This window comes from Pocillopora damicornis, chromosome 14, assembly GCF_964200805.1.
Source record: "Pocillopora damicornis chromosome 14, jaPocDami1.2, whole genome shotgun sequence".
In the NCBI taxonomy this organism is placed as follows: Eukaryota; Metazoa; Cnidaria; class Anthozoa; order Scleractinia; family Pocilloporidae; genus Pocillopora; species Pocillopora damicornis.
Window position 1 is genome coordinate 16,379,304 of NC_142683.1, and position 24,128 is coordinate 16,403,431.

Genomic DNA, 24,128 nt, shown 5'->3' on the forward strand with positions numbered 1-24,128 from the left:
GTAGTCCTTGAATTGAAAGTGACCGCATGTGGTTTGGGGGCAAAAAAAAACTTCCAGCGGGGCCTATCGATTTCAAGTAATCTATTTCAGTTTTTTTACTCTTAGTTTTGAAGTATTGTTATTTTATAAACGATTTGATTTTTTTATTTTTCAAAATTTACTTATTCGATCCGTGATCCGATCCGTGATCCGATCCGCAATCCGGTCCGTGGTCTGATCCGGTCCGATCCTGGCTTTGTGGACGCCGGCTCGCGTTCAACTCCTCGGCCGCACTTTTTCTATAGCTAATTGGTTTGCCTCCGGCCAGTTGAGATTTTTAAATTCTATCTTTACTAGCACTGTTCATTGACAATTTGTGTAAGTGAACAAGAAGAGCCACATCGTAGAATGTCCACTGATAAATGCCATTATTTCTATTTCTTTTTTTAGTTAAATGCTCTTTCTTTTCCTTTGTGAATTCGTCAGCATATTAAGGTAAGTTTTGAACTAACGCGGGACGGCAGTTCACTGTAGCGAAGTATTCAAATTAAAGTTAGCAATCCTCGGTAGTTGTAGCAGAGTTTCACACACCACCAAAAATCAAGGAAAATCCGAAAACAATAAAAAACAGTTGAAAGAGTAAATTTATAGCAGAGAGTCTCAAAATAAAGGCATTTATCTGATATATAAAAATCATACACAACCCGCTGAAGTCTTACCCCTGTCTAGTAAACGGAAACGAAGTTGGCTTTTACAACCTCGACACCTCAATCCGTTGTGGGAATGTTTTGGAGGAACTCAGTAAGATTAAAAAGGTCTGAATGAAATCAAACAGAAAATTTATCGAGTGAAAAATCTCGAGACAACGACCCCAACTGTAAACTTGCCGACAGCGTTACTCGGCCTAAAAACCCAAGGCCTAAGATTCTGTGCAAGGTTGAAGTACACGACACGGAGAACCGGAAGTGGAGAGATTCTGTGGTATAGTATGACGAAATTATGGCTTTGTGGTTCAAAATACACACCGCTTCTTTCATGTGTCGCACTGTTTTAGCACGGACAATTAAAACAAGGTAATAAATTCTTCAAATTTAGTACATTTAGCTAAACGAAAAATTGAAAACGCTGTGTTCAAACGATAACGAATCGCTAAAAACTGATCTCCATAAGAGGCAAGGTGTAACATTTAGGAGCAGAAATTGTGAAAGAATATGGAAAGAACCTTTTTCGCACCGTGGGGGCGCAACCATTTTAGTGATCTAATCATTTGATCAGAGTAAGCGAAATTAAGTGCCTCTGAGGACAAGAATGAGCCCCTTACAATTTTCGCTGTCTTTCTCACTCCAAAGGCATATGAAAGCAAAGAATGTTCCTGTCGTCGATGAAAAACTGTTCCTAAAAGAATCTCATTAACTTAATTCTAAAAGTGGTTGTACCAAAGACCTGCAGCAGTCCGTTTATGGTATCCAAATCGATCGAGTTCTTAGCTCGATCTGTTTTATGCATCTCGCGGATTTCCACACTCAGGGCTAAAAGAGCAGCCATGAGATTGATAAAGGTAGCAATAAAAAACACGAACAAAGACAGTTTAGGTGTAGAAAAAATGGAAATGGGATATTTCTGCTTTAAAGAGTTCAACCTGGTGTAATTTAAAGATACATCAACCAAAGTTCTGAGAATGTAACTCTCTATCAAGCAAGCAATTACGACCCAAGGAGACAAAGAATTGATAAAAATAGCTTGACATATCGAAGCAAGGCGACGGTCAAAAGGATTATTAAAGTCCAAAATGAAGGAGCGTACTTGAGCTGATGTAAAATTGCCTTGTAACCGGGAAACTGCGAAACATTCTGAAGGGCAGCTGTAGAGATAGCGGTGAAAATAGGTAGCAAAGCCAGCCATACCATTGTGACATCCTGTGCAAAAGCCAAACCAGCTTTTACGTACGTAAGACTCGTGATCGGTTTCCGTGATCACCAGACAATCGAGTATGATCAATACAGTTTTCCCTAATACTGATATAATTTTGCAGCATACATTCCATTCGCTTTCTAGCGCAATATTTCTTGACACACTGTGACTGCGGCAATCGTAACTTCTCAACACCACCATTACTAGTAAAATAGGCGATTTATTGACGGTGAACGATGTGGGTTGAAACTTAAAAAAAAAAAATAATAATAATAACAAATAAATACAAAATTACAACAATTAATTAAGTAAGGGTGATAGGAAAGAACTGCACTGAGCCAACTTGAAACGACAATACTTACATTGTTACGGTTACTGAAAAACTGCGCTTAACGAAAAAACACTGTCCGAAGACGAAATGAAGAATGAAGGAGCTGCTTGAAAGCGAACTGCGACTAGCGCGACTATATATATGCACGAAAAACTAAAAATTAATGCATGAGGCAAATCTCGGATTATTTTCGACACTCAATCGAAAATTGCACATTGTCATTGCACTTGCAAGTGTGTTTGAGAAAATTAAAAAGGCTGGATTGAAATCAAAATTTATTTTTTCACCTTGATATAACTCCAATGTTGTGCGTTTAAGCCAATATCTTCACGTTTCTGCAGTTTTGGTGAAACTTTTGCAAGGGTCTGCCTAGGATGATGCTTTAATGACCGCAATTAAAATTAAATTACGTTAGCAATGACCGAAAAATCAGAATGACCAGTAATCGTCCGTTCTACCTTTGCGACCGACACCAGTTATTGCCATGATTTTTGTTCCAAAATGCGTCCCTGTTTCATGAATCTAATTTCAGTTGCTGACGCATATATTGGAAAATGAGAAATTTAAGGGACTAAAATAGCGTCCACGTTAGTCACCTGACAGCAGACTTGTAGTTCAGTGAGCAGAGCCTGAAGGAAATCAATTGTGATTTCAATGCGTTTATTCACCTTTAAGCAAATTGACGATAGTGAAACATTACATGCATAACATATGAATAACATTACATGTACTACTTAAGGATTATCTAATAGTTACCTTGTGTTTGCCTTAATTAAATAACTTTAAACCCTTTACCTTCCAGAAGTGATTAACATGCAACTTCTCCCTATTATAACTATACAGTATTTTGCAAACAGGTAATGAGAATACCCAAACTTATTAGGTAGAAGTTATTATAATGATCTAACACCAAATTCTCGTAACCAATTTAAAAGGAAATGTGTAGCAGCTAGAGAGGAGAATTAACATTCAGATCTTGGGAGTTAAAGGGTTAAAGTCTCTTGAAGTGATAGAATTATCATTAGCTCTTCGGATTAGATAGAGATACTCTACTAGATTAAATCGTTTTGTAAAGAATTCTTTGACGGGTGTATATGCGTGGATAACGAAAATCTGAAAAGGAGAGGTGAACATTAATTAATATGACATGAGTCACAAAAAATGTTTAGTGAAGACGTACATCAATCAACTAAAAAGTCTTCCTTGGCGCTCCTTTCCTAGTTCCTAAAAAAGAGTATGCGTAGCCTCCATGCTAAAGTTTTAAATTGCTTTCTCCTATGAAGGAGACTGTCAGACTGTCAGCGTAGCTCAGTTTAATGAACAATAACTTTGTAAAATTAGCTTAAAACATTTGCGCGCGTTTTCAACTCACTTGGAATTGGAAATGTGAATTCAAACTCTGCATCCCCAGAGATAGATTGTGAACGCAACCTCGTCTGGCTACCACGATCGCGAAACACCTTAGCAATCTTGTGTTTACCAATTTCTTCACCTTCCCTGGACATGGTTTTTGTTACTGTTCACCTTCCTCGAGTGAAACATTAACGACACCACTGCAGCTGTTCTTTACCGCACCTACAAGAGTGGGCATCTCCACTTATCCTGTTTGCAGCTGTTTATCAAGGAAATTCGTCTCAACTATACGGGTCACTTCCGCCTGCAGGCCACTGAGGGGGAGGAGCAGGGCCAGCATGAAGGAGAGGGACCACCGTGGATTTTGACGCCATTCCTTGAAGTACCCGTACAAATATAGGACATGTATACTGAACTAAAGATTAAAGCGTACGAAGGATTTCGCATTCAGAAAACTATTGTTTTGCTTTTCATTGATATATTTTCAACCTCTCAACTATGGAAGAATCTCTTTTATTAAAGTAATGACACAAGCACAAACAGATCCCTTTTGCAACCTCAAGTCATAGTGACTCAGAATAGCTACGATCTTATCTTACCAACAACTTGTCCAATCTCTTTCACAGCCCTTTAACAGTCCTTTTATTAAATTTGCGTGCATTAGAGACGTCAACAGAAAATAATGGGACAGTGTTATTCATAGTTTTCAGTCTTGAACGGTTGTCATGTTTTTCTTTTTACTTGCACATGTCACGCATTGCATTCGTGTGGAAAAACATTCAGCCTCTCTCAGTGAGCCGCAGTGGCCAGTGAATACACTTGATGTAGTGGCAAACAGCGAGGAGATTGGCTCTTTTAATCTTAGACTTTGGCAATAAAGAAACTAAATTAGGAAACCACAATGCTTCCCGCTTCAATCTAAAAATAACTGAATTGAAATCGATATATTTAGCCAACGTCCTGATTTTCCCTCCCTGTCCCATTATTTTCTCATGAGGTGTGCAACGAATATATACCGACCTCAGGTTAGTTGGACTGACCTTGCACAGACTCCAGTAGCAGTAATCCGTGGGGGTTTCGAGAATAGAAAGCCACTCTCTTTATGATGCAAAGATATATACCTCTCAATTCTCCTTTTAAGCGTAGTGCTGAATAAATAAAAAATAACTAAGTTGTAAGTTATGGTAGTTTAGATTTAATGTTTTATATTGTCGTTTATAATTACCACTCAGATCCTCACCATTTTTGAACCTCTGGAGCCAGCTTTAATCTACGTTTTACATTTGCACGAAATTGTAACAATAAATTATGAAAGTACCGCATAAATATTAGAAAATTAGTGGTTTGAAGAACGAAGGAAAGTTCGCGAAACGAATTCTTTTAATTACACAAGTATGGCGTATAACTGCACATTGTCTATACTTATAGAACTTTAATTGTGCTTGAAAATTAGCGGTTTCCCATCAATATCGCTGATAGTTAGTCCAACGACATCTGCAAATTAATAATAGTAACAACATTTCATAATACCTCATCATCAAATGCCATTTACCAATACTATAGAGAAAGGTAAGATGCCTAGAGGCCCAATCGCCGAGGGAGACTGTTCGGCAACAGTTTTAGGCTCGAGACATGTCAGGGGAACAACTCAGAAGCTTAACTGGTAGTACAAAGACACAATTACCATATTCAAAATGAAAATTTATAGCTGAAGTGTTGCGTTGTTGCCAGTATGTTCTTGTCTGTCAAAATGTTAAACAATTTTCCAATTCTCACTCATGCACGAATCACTAAGCTTAATATCAAGGCTTTTGGTGGAGACAGGGCATATCTACTCTTTCTCGACCAAACGGCAGTTTTTTCAAGCAGAAATTCGGAATTTTTCCCGTTTCAGTTAGTGTGAACAACAAGTCAAGATGTTGGTCGATGTAAAGACAAACGTTTTGCACAGATAACGTCAGAGTTTTTATACACCACCCATCATCACAGCGTATGACAGCTTTCTTAAGGGAAAGCAGCTGGATTCATTAATCTATTCAGCCAGTGTCTACACATCTTCATTTTAGGTTTAATAGTCAAACTGTAAATGCCATGGGTTGTTTTGCGTCGCGAAATAACAGAATCGAAATGGAAGTCTCAGTTGCTACGGCAACATCGACTTCAAGAATCAGAGACATTCCGCTGTCACACGAACAAAAATGCATTTGAAGAGAATTTTGGCAGCTCATTGAGCGTATTAAGAGCGTCATAGGAAAGAAAGTGTTTAAACGGTAAGTGTTTTAAAGTGTCTTGATATTAGCAGGCAAGTCAAGAATTTAAAGAAAGCGACAAAACTTTTGAGTTTGTAAAACATGTTTCGACAGAAACTTCTGTCATCTTCAGTTAATTAATGTACAAAGCGTTGAAAGTTGAATTATATAGTAAATAGAACAATGCTAATTAAGATGAATAGTGACAACAAGAAGAGAGGTAAAGCATGCAAGTGTGAGAATTAAAAAGATAGTTTTAGATTTACATGGTGAAATTGTTGATTCAAAGATGGTTGTTCTCTTTGAATACGAATAGCCTCTTTTATCTTAAGCTGAAAACCGGGGGAGGCGTGATCTAAAACATGGAAGTTATCTGCTGAACACAGAGCGCGACAGTGCGGAGAATCTTTCAATGCCTGAAAATGTGAGAGGCCTTGTCACTTACTAAGTGCTCTCTAACACGTGTGGAAAAATTCTGGCAGGTTTCACCGACGTAACAGGCATTACAGCCACCACATACAAACTTATAAACCACACGTGAACGGAGCCCGTCAGCGACAGGGTCTTTCACACCAAACAAGTTACCGATTTTGAAGGAAGACAAAACCAGTTTGATATCCAAGTCATTTCAATAGCGCTTCATAAATGGCGGATCTTTTTTTGAGTGATAGCAGAAAAGTGGCCTATGTAGGGTAGCTTAAAGTAGAATTAAAAGTAGAAAATGCTGTGTTTTCTTTAAACGACGCAGAGGTTTTCATCGAGCGTTCAATTCAGTAAGCTGTTCCTTAACATTTTTCACGTGCGTTGCAAAGTATTTGAAAGATAAAAAACACAATAGCGTCTATTTTGCGCGAAAATATGTATGGATATTTGTCCTTGGATATTATCTGTTCCTCGAAGCTCACAGTTTCCGCATCTTGGAACAGAAAATTCGAGAAAATGACCACGCGCAAATATCCGCACTTATTTTGGCGCCAAATTGGAGCAATTGTTAATATAGCGCTGTATGGTGATTTAAAATTCAGTAGAGGGAAGCATAGTGCTATCTAGGGGTACATATTGTTGTGAAGCGTTTTCTAGTTACTGCATTTTACGGATTTACAGTGCTACTCAGGGGTATAATGTTGTATTTTGCTGTATGATGATAAAACTTGCAGTACAGGGATGTATAGGGACGGGGAAGAGGGGCATATAGGAGTGCGTATTCGAGGAGACATGGAGTTAATAATCGACGGAACGTGTTTGCTCATAATGAATCTCTCAAGTTGTCATCGGCTATCTCTCTAAGCACTATTGTAACTTATCCTTTCTTAATTATTGCTTTGTCAAAACTCTTCCCCAGGGTCTTCTCTGCGTCTACAGCCGAGATGGCGGCTACCGACTCAGTAGAGTCCGGCTGTGGATTAGCCTGCCGCCATCTTGGATTCGCATTGTAGGTGGACCCTGGGCGAGAGTTTGACCCATTCCCAATCAGATGATAGAAGAGGCCTTAATTTGGACAATGAGGGACTCGTTTCCGACTAAATGCACCGATTATGTCGCCGAGACTTGGAGGGAGCTCTTCCGCTTAATAACTGCTATTATGATGGGAGGACTGAGGAGAGCAAGCACTGGCACCCTGTGGACTAGGAATCAATCGAAAGGAAAACTGAGATTTTACTGAGATTTTACTAGAGATGACTTTAAGAGGACGCCATCCCAAAGTAGGCATAATACGCATGATAACAACTACTATGGGGGAGTAACAAAGTATATGAGTTGTAAGAAGCCAGACGTTGCGCGAAGATTGAACGAGTGAAAACTGAAACAGACAAGGAGATAGTCGCGTCCTATGAAGCGCGCAGAAGAATAGAGTTGAGGGCGATAAAAGAGGTGCACGTAAAGATGGGAATAAAGGAAAATTGCAATGAAAAAAAAAAAAAGGAAGGAACCAGAGGAAGAAGAAAAAAAAAAGGGATGCGCAAATGTGAAAAGGTGTAAAAACTTGTGTGAGGAAAAAGATAAAAAAAGGCGCGCACATGTAACAGTATGAACACGTCCGTCGGCGTTCAAAACCGTGTGGCAATACGGAGAACGATAGACAGTGAAAGAGATACAATCGAAGAGATGACACGCTTTTCTTAAGGGGGCGGGGGCTTGAAACATGGAATGTTAGTACACTGTTAGCTGCACACATTATCAACTTGGCGCGAGGGTCAAAACAAGCATTGTCCCCATAGGATCTGCTTTCTCTACATCTTACGTGCATCCTAAGAATATGAAGACAGACAATGTAAATCAACGCAGTTTTTGTATTTTTTACACTGTATATTTCTCTTACACAAAGAAGTAAAAAAATAAGAATAGAAACTGCATTAAATCGTTCAAGGCATTAAGTAAAATACGCGCTAAACGGAGACACTAAAATGAACCCATTTACTCCCAAGACTGATCATAATTTAAATTCTCCTCACAGTATTAATACACCTACAAACACGGTGTCAACGACAATTAGAGAAATAATCTTTTACTAGAAACGTAATGTTACATCGCCTTCTCGGAACAAGCGGCAGCAAAGAGAAACACAATCTTATCAGTTGGGAGAATTTTTCTTCAGAACTTGGGAGTTCATGAGTTAATTAATGTAATCTAAGGTAAATGAACAATTATCTTCAACTTAAATTAAAAATAGCTTCAAAACACTTTACACGAAATACACTGATATTATGCAAACCATGCTTAGTTGAAACTGTCCCAGCATGTCTTTAAAATCCCAGTTACATTATATTCAACCATGTGTGAGGATAACTATTACATTTTATACCAGCATTTACCAATGGTAGTTACAATAATCTGCAAAACTAAGATTGATTTTACAAAGCTTTCTTCAAAAACAGCAGTCATACAGTATATCTTAAAACTTTTGACCATATAACGGGTTCTAATTACAAAAATACCAATCTATAAATACTTAAACCTAACAAAGATATTATCAGACATCTCCAAAACAAGCTGAGGTAAATTTAAAGCGATGAAAAAATTTGAAGAGGTGATTTTCAACAATTAGAAGTTTTATCCTGAAGACCTGAACCTTTTCGAACAACGCACTAGGTTTACATTAATTCATGAGCCTTTTCACCAAAATAATTCCCATTGAGGACTACATGGCTTACGTTAACTGCTTCTCTCATTTATGAGCGTAAATATTGTCGTACTAGAAACAACAAATTCCATGTCACATACATTAAAAGTCACATCTATGGAAACTTTTAATTATAGTGAACTCTGCGTCCCTCTTTCCTAGTTTAGATTACATGGACAATTTTTAGCCTCTCTGTCGTCGTTCTTTAAAACGAACGGATCAGTGTTTGGTAAAACGGACAAAAATTGGCCAGACTCGTTTGATTGAAAACAGGGTTGTAGCCAGCTTTTTGACTAAATGTAAGCCTCTTCCCTCACAAATTTCAAGCTTTGTTTCAACATTTGCAAGGGTCATATTATCTTCTGGTAAAAGTCAAGCGGGCAGAAAGCAATTGTAGGCCGGGCCTCTGGGACTAAAGGCTGGCTACACCCCTAAAAGTAGGTTTAATAACATCATCTCTGATGTTTACTTCTTCAAATTAAGCTTAGAATGGCAATCTTGGCACTGACAGAACTAGATTGCATTAAAATGGATTGAGATCAAAATGGTCATCAATTTTTTGGTAAAGATGAAGGTAAATTGTAACAAAGTAATTTATGATGTAGAAAACGGTCTAAGATCAATCCACATATTCAATTCACATACATATTCAATCAAAGTTTTGGAAATTAAAATTCGCCAACTTCTGCAAATGACGAATTGTTTCTTTGCTTATCAAAACCTTAGAGCATAAAGGTAATTAAAATCCGATGGAAAAGCCCCTGGTTGGGTAAAAGAAATAAACTTTAAATAATTTTCCATACAACTGATTGTAATACAGGAACAGAGCTGAGTGACATGTTGGTGGAAATGGAAACCTCGTTCATAACAGAGGCCTTATTGCATTTCGTTCTCTTCGCAAGCATTTAAATTTGTTAAGGTAACAAAAAAAGACAATTCCACTGATCAAAATGTAATGAAATAGACTGGTTTATTTCTTTACCACAGTAAAGTTGCACATCTCAAGTTCCATTTAACAAAAAAATAAAAAGTAAAGAAAAATAGCCAAAAATTGTTTAAAATAGACAAACATTTAAACCTTCCAAGTTCCTACTTCATTCTTTTGAGATGAAAAAAAACATTTTCTCATTTATTTGATTTTCTATTCAAATATTCTCTTTCCTTTGCCATCAGGTCAAACGTGAGGTCATCTCCAATCAGCAAAAAAGGCGCCCAGTATTTGATTTCGTGGAACTCATCTGATTCTCTGAGGCTTTTCATGGCCAGGTTCAGTGCCTTGCTTGTTGGTTTACCTTCTGCAAGGTGTTGATAAAAGCATTTCATGAACTGGAGAGTAGCCTCGTCTTCAATCGCCCACAGGGACACCACAACAGACCGAGCACCAGCCCCCATAAAAGCGCGCGCAATGCCAACCACACCTTCAGCCTTGATCTCGCCCCGACCACTGTGGCAGCAACTGAGCACAACAAGTTTGGCGCGAAGTTGAACATTCAACACATCTCGAATCGTTAAAATGTAATCCTCCTTCTCCGTAGGCACAATAGATATTCGGTCTAGGTCAGGTGTAAGAGCAATTTCGCCAGTTTCCGGACATCCGTGTGCCGCGAAGTGAACTAAGGAAACGGAACTGAGTCTTTTCAACACCTCACGTTTCGTGGCTTGTCTGCCAGTGATTGGCTTGATATTCAGAATTTTTCCGATCATTTCTACTTCTTCTTTAGCACACGGAAGCTGGTCGAGGACTTTCTCTCCCTCGCTGTTAGTAACCTCGGATACCCACGGATCTCCTACAAGTAACGCACCACTGCTTTTGTGATAATCATCTGGGCAATCGGCAATGAGTCTAAGACTTGCTAACGATGGAGCGACTCGGATTGTGAACGATTCACACAGGTATTTAGAATTACCATCCTTCAATGCAGCGTAAGGAGCGATCCACAGGGGTCCATCAGGAATAATCAGTAGCTCATCCCCTTCAAGCAAGTCAGCCACTGGCTTCATAACGATATCATACAAAGTGCTCAAGCGTCCGTCTTTTTGGATGTGAGGTTGAGGGTTGGCTTCTTTGGTTTTCTCATCCACTTTTGAACGGCCCTCCCTCAAAGCATCTAAAGATCGATTCTCGCATCTCACATTAGAAAGTACACCAAGTTGTGTATAGACACCGAGCATGAACGACTCAAAGGACTGGCTAGATTCACTATTCTCTGAAACAAAACCTTTGAGTTTACTTTGTCTTAACTGAACTTGTTTTCCTTCGGACACAACCCAAAGATTGATGTCAGTTTGGTCCACTGCCTGAAAGACAGTGTTTGATGGAACGTTTTTTAAAACTTTGAAATCTTCATCTTCTCCTTTGTGGTGACTTGTTCCACCACAAAAACTGGATTCCATGAGGTCGGTCAGAGCTTGAGCTCGTCCATTCTCAGCAACAAATAAGGCTTCATCTACATTACCTTGTTCTACGAGAACTCTCCACAAACCCGTATACGCCATTTGATGCCGATTTCGAAAATTAACTTTCCACTCATCTTTAGATTTTAGAAGTACTCTCAAGGAATTAAATAAGTTTATGCTAGCTTGGTAATGTTCAACGGCTTTTAGCAGTCCACCTTGCAACTCAAAAACGTATCCTAATGAACAGTAGGCCATTGCCTCAGATGATTTGTCTCCTACTTCTTTAGCTATTTTAAGATGTAGGTTGTGGTACTCTATGGCTTTTTTGAAATCACCCAGACTAAAATAAGCATGGCCAAGATTGCCATAAGCACCACCCTCCCCATGCTTGTCTCCTACTTCTTTAGCTATTTTAAGACGTAGGTTGTGGTACTCTATGGCTTTTTTGACATCACCCAAACTGTCATAAGCATTGCCAAGATTGCCATAAGCTTTACCCTCCCCATGCTTGTCTCCTACTTCTTTAGCTATTTTAAGATGTAGGTTGTAGTACTCTATGGCTGTTTTGAAATCACCCAGACTCAAATAAGCATCGCCAAGATTGCCATAAGCGTTACCCTCCCCATGCTTGCCTCCTACTTCTTTAGCTATTTTAAGACGTAGGTTGTGGTACTCTATGGCTTTTTTGAAATCACCCAGACTCTGATAAGCATTGCCAAGATTGCCATAAGCAACACCCTCCCCATGCTTGTCTCCTACTTCTTTAGCTATTTTAAGATTTAGGTTGTGGTACTCTATGGCTTTTTTGAAATCACCCAGACGGCGATAAGCATTGCCAAGATTGCCATAAGCGTAACCCTCCCCATGCTTGTCTCCTACTTCTTTAGCTATTTTAAGATGTAGGTTGTGGTACTCTATGGCTTTTTTGAAATCACCCAGACAGTGATAAGCACTGCCAAGATTGCCATAAGCGTTACCCTCCCCATGCTTGCCTCCTACTTCTTTAGCTATTTTAAGACGTAGGTTGTGGTACTCTATGGCTTTTTTGAAATCACCCAGACTCTGATAAGCATTGCCAAGATTGCCATAAGCACCACCCTCCCCATGCTTGTCTCCTACTTCTTTAGCTATTTTAAGATGTAGCTTGTGGTACTCTATGGCTTTTTTGAAATCACCCAGACGGTGATAAGCATTGCCAAGATTGCCATAAGCGTAACCCTCCCCATGCTTGTCTCCTACTTCTTTAGCTATTTTAAGACGTAGGTTGTGGTACTCTATGGCTTTTTTGAAATCACCCAGACTAAAATAAGCATTGCCAAGATTGCCATAAGCGTTACCCTCCCCACGCTTGTCTCCTACTTCTTTAGCTATTTTAAGATGTAGGTTGTGGTACTCTATGGCTTTTTTGAAATCACCCAGACGGCCATAAGCATTGCCAAGATGGGCATAAGCGTTACCCTCCGCATGCTTGTCTCCTACCTCTTTAGCTTTTTTAAGATATAGTTTGAGGTACTCTATGGCCTCTTCTCCCCGTTTATTGACATCACCTGAACTTGCACTACCGTGGTCATGACTAATAGGATCTTTTTCCTCCATGGACTTATCTCCCACTTCACTGACAGACTGAAGTCTTAATGACAACAAGATCCTATTGCTTTTGTCAATCTTTTTTATGTTAAGGGTTAAAAATGTGGAAAAAACAAAGAAATATTATTTTTCTGATCATATTAATTTATGATAGTCCATTTTAACATTTGCGTGCTTGGTTCTCAAGCATTTGAACAGGAGTGTGGCTAAGGGTGACCTTGTTATGATAAAAACATTGCTGCTATTTAAAGCAAACTACTTTGTTATTATCGTTTCTAGATACTGGTCTCTATCACAACAAGGTCATCTTCAGCCTTACTCCAAATGAAAGGCTTGGCAACTAAGTACACAACTATAAAATGGCCCATTAGGAGGGCTTGCATGAAAGATAGATGTTTTATCAACATTCAGTCTTAAAGTCAGTTATGAAGTAAATTCACATTTCAAAAAATCTTTTTTCAGTGTGCAGCCTCAAAATTTAACGCAAAATATCCAAATTTAATCCCTAGTTTCCAAAAACTGAGCAGCACTTGCTCAATTTTTAAATTAATATAGCTTTAACATCAGAAGAATGTTAACAGCAGTGGAAGAAATGAGTCTACAACACCAATACGTGTCTTTAAAGTTTTTATTTGTCCATAGGAAAGCAGGACGAAAGTTTCCAAGTCTCTAAGTAGTGGAAAAAGGTCGAAGGCAAGAAAATCTGCATAAGATATGAAAACATTACCGGGCTTTTTGTTCTGGCTTGTTTTAGAGAGATCATCTACCCACGTACCATGTATAAACTGGATGAATATTAGTCTTTAAACCCTTTAACTCCCGTGAGTGACCAAGAGAGAATTTCTCCTTACAATAGCAATACAATATCAATCAGGTAAGTGTTGAGAGTAAAAAAAAATATCAATTTGGGGATAATTAGTTGATCCAATGCTGAATTCTTTGAACTAACATTACAAAAATCGTACGGTTAACAGTAAGGATAATTACAAACTTGGTCTGTGAATTAAAGGGTTATCTAAACTAATGTACCAGTTATTGGCATGGATAGTATAACTAAGTCAAATTGGCTAAAAGGAGTAATATCTTTAATAAGTCATGAGGTAATAACTTTTCCTACGTTTCTTAATAACACACACTTAAAGTATGTGAGCTGACAAGTTCCCATCATAATTAATACCCTTCTTTGTATTTTCTCCCTTGAAACATCAAATTATGGAAACCATTTCCATTATACCCACGGTTAAAAATGAAAGATTCCTTCAAAGGATACAGCTAGTCCCTTATCACACCAACTGATTGCTTCTTCAAATCTCTTCAATTCAACACAAGCAGTGGCTCCTGTAGGCAACAACACAAAGAAGCATACTATTACTGCAGCTCAATTCTGAGAAAAGAACCTGAAACCATTGAAATCATTACAGACCAGAGGAAAAAAAAAGACAAAACAAAACAAAACAAAAAAACTAAACGGAAAAGAATAAACAGGCCCTATTAGGTTTCAGTTAGATTTATTTAGCTTTACAGACAACTAAAACTTCCAAGAACATTTAAATTGGGATCAACAACTCCCACAAAAAACGCTAAGAGTTAGTTAAGTCCTGATGCTTCTTTTTAAAACAGCCAGATAGTGACTTGAGAGCGTGTCCACGAGAACACCAGCAGTCGTGCTACGTGCCATCCCACCAATTTCAGTGAAACTTTGCCAATTTAAAGGGTCTACTCCAAAACTAAAAAAAACAGACTGGTTTCTGTTTTAGTTTTTCCGGAGGGAGATAGATCACCCCCCCCCCGGTTTTTCTTGGTTTTCACCAAGGAAATGGCTTCAAATAGGTAAAATGTATGAAGCTCTCACTGCGATGGTATTTAACCGATTACTCTGAGGGTTTGCACACATATTTTTACATCCTCAGTTAATAGGCGGCGCGAGTATCAGTCAGTTTGATCGACGGCTTGTCAATCAACAGAGGGAAATATACGACTATGTTTTCAGACTTTTCGATTCATCCAAATATTTGACAACTTTGAGGTCAAATATCTCCCGTTGCCAGAAAACTACAACACTAATCTTAATTACCCTTTATAACCCACCATTTCATCTCTGAAAATCATCAAAAAAATCTTTGGGCACTACCGTATTGTCTTGGATGTCTTTTAAAATCTGCGACTGTGACAAGTTTCTCTCAACTACACCTGTCACGCAATTCTTGCTCTAGGCGGTCACTTGACAAAATAAACCTACATTTTTTAGCTCTTTATACAAGATGATTGATCGAGAAAGGTAAAAAATGGGAAAACTTTCGAGATTTTTTGTAGGAATGGAAAATTTCACGTTTAGAGAGATGCATGTAGACGAAAAATCAATGGGAAAATCGTAGCGTTTCTTTCTTCAGTCGTTTATTACTTTCAAGATTTGCTAAAATCAGGACATAGGGCTCTTGTACAGAACAAAACGTTCATTAGCCTATACTTTGATCGTCTATTATTATCATCACACAGTTTACAATAAGGAAACTGTAACAGGAGAGGAGATTTTAAAGTCACATGTCGCCTGCTTGTTGACGTACAAGTTCCCGAGTGTAACAACTTCGGCTTTTTCATACCGCGAATGACGGGAAACTCTGCCCCCCTTATTTGGTAGGAACCAGTACCAGTAGCCCCATAAATTCATTAACTACGTCATGTTTCCAGAAAATTAGACTGGAAAATGTTTTTTCCACTCTCCACCATCAAGAAATCCACGTAGAGTATTGTAGTTGTAGTATTTGTAGGGCTACTGCGTGACCTTTCATGAGAAGTAAAAATTGTTCACCTTTTTTCTTTTTTTAAGAAGACACTTCTAGAAAGTTCTTAATCCTTCTGTTATCTTATTTTCCTGTTTTTTGACTGCAAATATCATTTGCATTTGCTATTATTTTCGCTGATTGTCATGGCCTTTCCTGCGTGCACGTGCGAGCTAGTTCATATACAGAACTCTTTCGAGTTTCTCTGGGTGGTGTCGGGCTTAGGTGTGTAGGTCTGGCTGAAAAGATATCTGCACGCTGCAAAACGGCTTCCTATGTTTTCTTTTTTTCTTCATTTGGATTTTCATTCTCTTGCTTGCATTATCACACATTTATGTTTTTTTATTCCCTCAGCGCGTTCCCTCAGATTTGGAAGTAGGCCATGAAAAGTTAATATTGAGCAGAACTGAAATCCTTTTCTATCACTATTTGTTTCGGAGAACCCCCGTCATTTGTGACTTTATTTCACAAGAAAATGTGTTTTTATTTGCTATTTATTTCCGTTAGAACATGAAACTAGGTCCTGATAAGTTTTTTTGTCTCGTGACTCCCAAAAACTGTGTTTGCGACAACATCAATTGAGAAATCAAAGGCAATTACGCCTGAGAAATTCGCTTGTAGCCTTCTACCCGCAGAAGGCAACTCCATATAATGAAACGTTCTACGACCTCTGTAAACTAGAGACATTGGGTGATGTTGAGGAGTGAAATATTTACACTAAATCTGTGACCCTCAAACGGATCACGTACTCGTACATGTAACGTCCGGAAAATGTCACTCATGTATAACACCGTAGGCGCACCTGGCGAATTCTATCCACTGGCTTCAATAGCAAAGAGACAACTTATTTACTATTTGTATATGAACAAGCTTATTTACCCTACTTGAAAAAATCCTTGATGAAGTCTATTGTCAGACGAAACGCGTGGGAGATAAATACAAGTTTTTACCTTCTTAATTCGTGCAGTGATGCTCACTAGTTTGTTCCGTCAAAAATGCTTTTAATGTGAAGTCACGTCGACCTCGACAGAAAAACTAAGCTCACCCTGTCATAATCAATGGTTTGATACCGTAAGTACAAATTTGGGTACATTATTGGGCTTTGATCACAATGATGAGAAAAATGTGCGTTTCCTCACGCTCGCCAAGTTTATTCTTTGGAAAATTATTTTACTAAAGGGCGATGTCGCTTACCTTGGCGCGTCTTGACTCTGGCCGACGAGGTGAACTCCAAGAAATTGTAGTCAAATGTTTTAAAAACTTTGTCTACCCTTGATTTGCACGCAGAAAAAAAAGGCAAATTCCGAACGGTATTTCAAAACACTTTATTTATTAGTCAATTTCTGAACTGTTTCATAGCAGCCCGAGGAAAAAGAAAAATTGAAACAACCGGCGCATCGGTCAAATGAATTCCAATTTTTTCAACAAGGAGTTGGTAAGTTCATTTTTCCTAGTAAATTTAAGTGGGGGTCATTTTTTTGTGACAGCCGATCAAAGATAGACATCTCTGAAACGTCTCTGAACCTTTTTTTAAAAAGAGTTTACACTTCCGGTAATATTTTCCTCCTTCTCGCAACAGCGCAACAGACATTGTTAATCCTATGTAGTGTAGGTGTATCAGTTGTATTACATCTTCATAGTGATGCCATGTAAGAAATCGAGTGTCTAAAAAGCCCTCAATTCAATCTAACACTCGAATTGATAAAGTCAAGATGGTGCAGTTGTCTTGTTCCTTTGCAACTAACTGTAGAACCAAATGTTATTTTTCTCGCGCTGGCCAGGGACGGCAACAGCTCATACCTCTAAATTCGTGGGTATACAGCTTTTCTCAGAAAGCAGAGAATTATCTCCTAGACGTGTGCTGGACAAGGGAGGAAACTAGTAAGGCAACCGCCTCTAATGTGATTTCCCAAATATCGAGAGAGTTTAAGAGACGACACCAGTCAGAAATGTTGTCTAAGACTGACCGGTTGATACAGCAGCAAATCGCTCGATACTTCAGCCGGTTATCTGCCGTAACAAAAATTGGTTTATTGATGAGGTCCCCTCTGTAAATATGAATGAGGACGGAGAGGCCGATGCCAATGATCTAGCTTCAGAATTCGAAATTGATCGAACAAGGCAGAAGATAAGGAGGGACCTTGCAAAATTTAGACAAAGACTGCAGGAGAGGGTACAGCTGCTATTAAGCTAAAAAAAAAAGACATTTGCTCACGAAAACAACTGGCTATCTTTTGGGATTTCATCAAGGGAAATTTGCAGGAAGCCTTTTCTCGTCAAATTACTGCTGGCTCATTCTTATATAAAAATTTACAAGTCACGCAATTAAACGCCGGCAACACTCGATCTAGAGAGATGTAGATTTATATGTAGTGATAGAATGCTTGAAAAAAATATGCAGGTATTTTACGATCGAAGCAGGTAAATAATCATAGAGATCTGCAGATTATTCTGAAATTGTTATGTAGCAGACAGCATAAACAACGCGCTTGAATAATTCCTACGGAGAGTCTTCGGGTCACACAACAGATGTTAGCATAGCGGAGTTCTGCATGTAAATGTTCGATGGCGGTAAGTGACAACGTCAACACTATTTGAATTTTATTTTCGAGACAGAAGCACAGTTTTTAGTCCGATAGAACTATTGATATTTGCTCTCGAGCGAGAGCGCAGAATTTCTCGTCTGTGAAAGCCGAAGTTGTAGCACACTGGAACATTATTTAGTAATATCAGCCAACACACAGCATGTGACTTTAAAATCTCCTAAAATGAGCAATGATGATGATAAACAATCAAATTATAGACTAATGAATGTTTTGTGCCGTACAAAAGCCATATCTACTGATTTTAGCAAATCATCAAAGTAATAAACGACTGAAGAAAGAAACGCTTTTCGAAAGTTTTTCTCGACAGTTTTTCACATTTTTCACCTTTCTTGATCAATCATCTTGTACAAAGAGCTAAAAAATGTAGGTTTATTTTGTCAAGTGACCGCCTAGAGCAAGAATTGCGTGACAGGTGTAGCTAAGAGAGACTTGTCACAGTCGCAGATTTTAAAAGGTATCCAAGACAAAAATACGGTAGTGCCCAGAGATTTTTTTGATGATTTTCAGAGATGAAATGATGGGTTATAAAGGGTAATTAAGATAAGTGTTGTAGCTTTCTGGCAACGGGAGATATTTGACCTCAAAGTTGTAAAATATTTGGATGAATCGAAAAGTCTAAAAACACAGTCGTATATTTGCTTCTGTTGATTGACAAGCCGTCAATCAAACTGACTGATACTTGCAGCAGACATTAACTAAGGATGTAAAAATATGTGTGCAAGTCCTCAAAGTAATCGGTTAAATACCATCGCAGTGAGAGCTTCATACATTTTACCTATTTGAAGCGATTTCCTTGGTGAAAACTAAGAAAAACCGGGGGTTGGTCTATCTCCCCCCAGAAAAAAACCAAAACAGAAACCAGTTTGTCTTTTTGAGTTTTGGGGTAGACCCTTTAAACTGGCAAAGTTTCATTGAAATCGGTGAGATGGCATGTAGCGCGACTGCCCGGTGCTCTTGTGGACACGCTCTTAACATATCTGACACCTGTGACTCATTGAACTTAAGGAACTAAAATATTCATGCTGAAATTTTGCTTTGCATTCCGCATTGAGTTCTTCATCCCGTTCAAAATAATCTTCTCATCATGATTAATGGAAGTAATGGCATAGTAGTCAAGAGCTGGATTCAAATGTACATCAGGGTGGTCTCAACCTCTTAATTAAAGTCAATTGAGACAAGATTGAACTCCATTTAACCTCATTTAACCTTAGAGTGTTGAGTTCTTTTTTTATTATTATTACTATAGCACAGCTAACATATCTAACCTCTCACAATTGCCTTAAGGAAAGTTGGATTTAACTCAATGGCTGCTTCTGCATCTCTTAGTGAATCCTGGTGATTTCCTGTTATTGAAATAAATATCTCTGATTAGCCATACAAGTTGCAAACCAACTACCATTACTATAATTTTGGGAAAAACTTGTGATACTCATTGATATCTGGGGTAAGAGGTTACTTCTTTGTATATTTGAGAGGCCGAGATAAGATGTAAATTTTTCTGGGCATGCATTCAAAATTATCACCTTTTTTCAGAAAACTACCACTGACAACTCAATAGCTTCAAAATAGAAAAAAAAATGCATATTAAAGCTCTCATCATCTTACCAAGTTTAGAATGTGCAATAGCCCTGTTGTTGTGCAGTTTGGCCTTGAGTTCTTTGTCATTGCAGTTCATTTTAATTCCTTTGGTGTAAAAATGAATAGCATTGATGAAATCTCCTTTCTTGAAGGCCTCATTACCCTCATTCCTATAAACATCAGCTGTGGCTGCAAAGAAAAAATAAAATAATTCAGAAAAAAATAAAAGAAAAAAAATTTTTGTGTCAAAGTCTGTGGTTGTAGTTAATAATTATTCGGGTGTAATCAGAGCTGCCAAGATCTTGAGATTTAAAATCTGCAGATTTTCAATAGTTATGATCATGCTAATGATGTAGGTGACAACATGGGTAAGAATAATGATGAGAATAAAGCATCACTCAACTTGAGGCAAACCCCTGGGCATTTAAATTTTTGGATAGGTTTCCTAAAAATCCTTTTTCCCTGGGCAAAATTAATAATGTGGTCAAATGCACCACACAATTTTTATGTAAAAAGCAAAATAATTAGCAATTTGAGTTTCAACTAATTGATCAAGCTTAAAAACTTATTTCTTAGCCTTATTTCTTCTGAGCCATTTGTTAGTGAAAGTGCACCATCTACCTTTAAAAAACCCCCATATTCAATGATAATTAACACTTGTATTCTACTGGAAATTAGATGTGATGGTTTTTATTCATATTCCCTAATGCCAGTCAGGCAGGGTTAAACCCCCCCCCCCCCAACCTGCCATTTTTGGCTTGGATGATGATCAAATGCCTGTGGGTTGCTCAAGGAGAAGGGAGGGAATGTTGAAGCTTTCAAAGTGATTGTTTCATTATAATAGAAAGATGACGGTGATGAAGATGGTGATGATGATGATGGTACCTATGATGCAAACTTACACAATGGATGTCATATGATGATCAAATAAAGTCTTAACTTATTATACCTTTGTGTTATTGCTTTGAACTTTTAGGAAAGAAAATGACAAAGGTTTCTGTGTCATAGATCCTCTAAATGAACAGCATATTGTAATCGTAGGAGAGAGTCATGACTGGCCAAATATATTTTAGAGTAGTCATACAGTGTATAATATATCCTCTTGAAACTGGTGAAATAGAAAAAGTTCTAACAATAACTGAAGCTGAAGCTCAACACAGCTCACCTTGCAAAGTGTCCTCATCAAAATCTGGTGCATTTCCTTTTTCAGGTAAGTCTTCATTTTCACATGGAACTTTAATTGGACTTCTTTCTGTTGCCATAGCAACTGTAAGAAGACTGATGCTTCTTAGAAAGGTGCTGCTTTAAGTTATCCTGGCCTGAAAGAAAGTTGGTTGCAGATGGTAATAAACATCAGCTCAACATATTACCCAGTTGTAAAATAAATATTCTTTTCTTTTCTGGGAATGGGAGGGATACATAGACACAAAATCACGAGCAATTAATATCATACTATTAAAGCAGCAAAAGAACAAAGATATATATATAATATAATTCAATATTTATAAATACATTTGCAATTGACTGAAATAAATTGGGCAAGTGTTGCAAGTTCATATAATTTGTTACAACAGCAATTCAAATTATTTAAGAGGCTGTGGGTAAAGTCTGTATTTGAGCAGTGGCCCATCAAGGCCATGAGCTTATAATACTGGTTTCCTCACATGAAGTGAGTGGGAGTAACTACACCCCTTGGACGGGATGCCAGTCCACCCCCTTTCCCCCTGGCATTTCATCAGGCTTACCTGGCTAATTTCTGCTACCCATTTAAAGGTAAACTTTACTCAGATACCAATCTATCATTACCAGTTGATGAATTGGATTCCTAAAAATCAAATGCAGTTAGTTGAAAGGACGCTTCCAATAAATCACTAGGTGAAATGTGAAGAAAAGTCATCGTGTATTTAACAGGGAAATCAGTATAACAGTTCAGTTTAAAGGGAGAATCTAAGCAGTCTATCAAAAAGGAAAAAGGTACTTTTAAACTTTCTAAAATAATAGACATGAACACGTGAAATACGCGGGAAATTTTTCTGATTTGATCAAATGCATCGTTAATACGGGAGCACATTAAATTAATACTTATGTGAGCCTGACACGAAAGCTAGCTAGTGCAAAACACGATCATGATGGTGTGCATGACACGTACACAGAAACGAAACTGTAAGTGTTCCGATCATCACCGCCTGCACAAAATCAAATCCATGACTTCAATATTCCTTTTAATTCTCCCGAATTACTTATTTTATCCAGGGTAAATGCCAGGTATTGCCTGCGAACTTTTGTGAATTCGACAGCTGTAACTTGTTCAGACAAGCTCAGCTTAATGAGCTTATCAGTAACACGAAGCGGCAACACAATTCATACATGCCAGAATCAAGTAAAAGTTAGCAATCCTCATCAGTTAACTGCAGGAACGTCTTCCATTGTCGGAAATCAGAGAAATTTTAGACAGATGAGGAACATTTGAAGGAGAAAATGTTAACTGAGAAACTCGAAATAAAAGTATTTACCTTATATTCAAAAATCTGACTCAGCTATGCGTTAATTCTTACCTCTGTCGCTCAAATGGAAGGCAAGTTTGACTGTCTCACGACTTTGCTTCCTCAATCCGTCATAGAAATGTTTCAAAGAAAGTCTCTAAGATTGAAAAAGTACCAAGAAAGACTCTAACGTTATGTCAGAGAACGAAGAATCGCAATGGCGTGTTGTGAAAATGAAAGGGGGAGTCCCTTGGCCCATAAGTCTGTGCAAGCTTGAAGCCGGAAGTTCTTCAACCGAAATTGAAAGGAGAGCCTGGTCTCGAGGGAAGCAATTAGTTTCGTTTTCCCAAGAGTCCAGATGTTTCCAGAGCCGAAGTCGAGGGAAACATCAGGACTCTCGAGAAAACAGAACTAACTAGTTTCCCGAGGGACCATACATTAAGTGCTTTACTGTGTAATTAGACTTTACCTTAAACAATCATATGGTAAAATAAACAAAGACGACACAACTTCTGTATTCACAAACGTTAATCCTGCTGAATGAATAAGTCTTAACTTAATTACAAACGTTTCAAAGTACATGAAAAGTAAAATACGCTTTTATAACCTCAATAAGGAATACAAAATCATTTTGAATTGTAAAAATTGATGGTAACGTTTGCTCCAGAAAATATATTAATACTGTTGTATTCGGCGAGCGGGGGATACATTTGAATTTAATCAAGAGCACGTGACCAAGAATTAACCAATCACAGTGCTCGTTTTCATGAGTGAAAGTCTAGGAAAATTAAATATTTTTCGCAGCTGACCGGTTAAACGGATTTTTTTTACAGTACAAAATAACCAACTGTACAGATGTGGTATAAATATTCGCGTCATTTAAACTCTACCTTGTGCAGTTGGATTATAAACCAAATTATCTTGTTGTACCCCTCACCGACGCAGCACCTCAGTTTCCTTAGAAACTGAACCCATTTATTCATGCGTTGTTAATTATAATGCCTGCCGCTGGTGCGAGGCCAAAAACAACCAAAATATACTTAATAGACTGCGCTTGGAGTAGATATCTCCAAAAATTCAGCATACTTTGTATATACCTTAAAACTACTGAAGTAATTCTCGAGCGCTTTACATAACAATATTCTCTCACTTTCATACGATCTGATTAGTTATACTTTATGTGAATATTTTTATCATTTTTGCATGTTTCCTTAGCACTATACACACTTAACTTAAGTCGCAAGTCTTAGAAACATAATCAACAAGCATTCCTCGTGTTCAAAATTAGAGAAAACGAGTGGCTCCAAGGACGAGAGTGGGCGCCCTGTGATTTTCCTTTTCTTCCTCACTCCAAAGGAATGTGGTCACAAACGATGTTCGTATCGTCGTTGAAAAGCCTTTCCCGATAGAACTAATTCCCCAACTACGCTCCCAGACACAAATAAAACATAATTCGCTTTTGGCACGGAGAGAAGTGAGTTTATTAAGGTTAGGAACTAAAAGTAAACAACAGCCAATGATATGCCAAATAAACCTCTCTGCTACCCTATGGCATCACACAATATCACCCAGGGTGGGAGAGTAGGAGGGAAGAAAAACAAAACAGTACAATACAAAATCTCTGGTGTTCGCTTGAAGTGAAAACTGACGCGAAATGAAACACAAAACTCCTGGAGCCTGATACTCGAGGGCGTGTATTGCGTGTGAATTGCTTTGGGAAAACAAACGTCACGACTCACAGAAATAAAAGCGT

General features: G+C 38.1%; 1 protein-coding gene and 1 pseudogene across 2 annotated transcripts in view; both read right to left on the reverse strand.

The window, feature by feature from the left end:
• LOC149034735 (uncharacterized) overlaps positions 1 to 14,599 on the reverse strand; it is a 43,126-nt gene extending 28,527 nt beyond the window's left edge. The window contains exon 1 of the mRNA XM_089194340.1: positions 14,199 to 14,599. The gene's annotated coding sequence lies outside the window, so the exon portion shown is untranslated. The remainder of the gene's footprint in view (positions 1 to 14,198) is intronic.
• On the reverse strand, positions 1,318 to 22,625 carry LOC149034739 (uncharacterized; annotated as a pseudogene). The gene is made up of 6 exons (XR_016182930.1): positions 22,448 to 22,625; positions 21,638 to 21,717; positions 21,058 to 21,211; positions 19,920 to 20,081; positions 19,580 to 19,657; positions 1,318 to 1,915 (listed from the first exon to the last, which is right to left on the reverse strand). The product of XR_016182930.1 is annotated as an uncharacterized LOC149034739 (transcript).
• Positions 22,626 to 24,128: the final 1,503 nt, after the last annotated feature.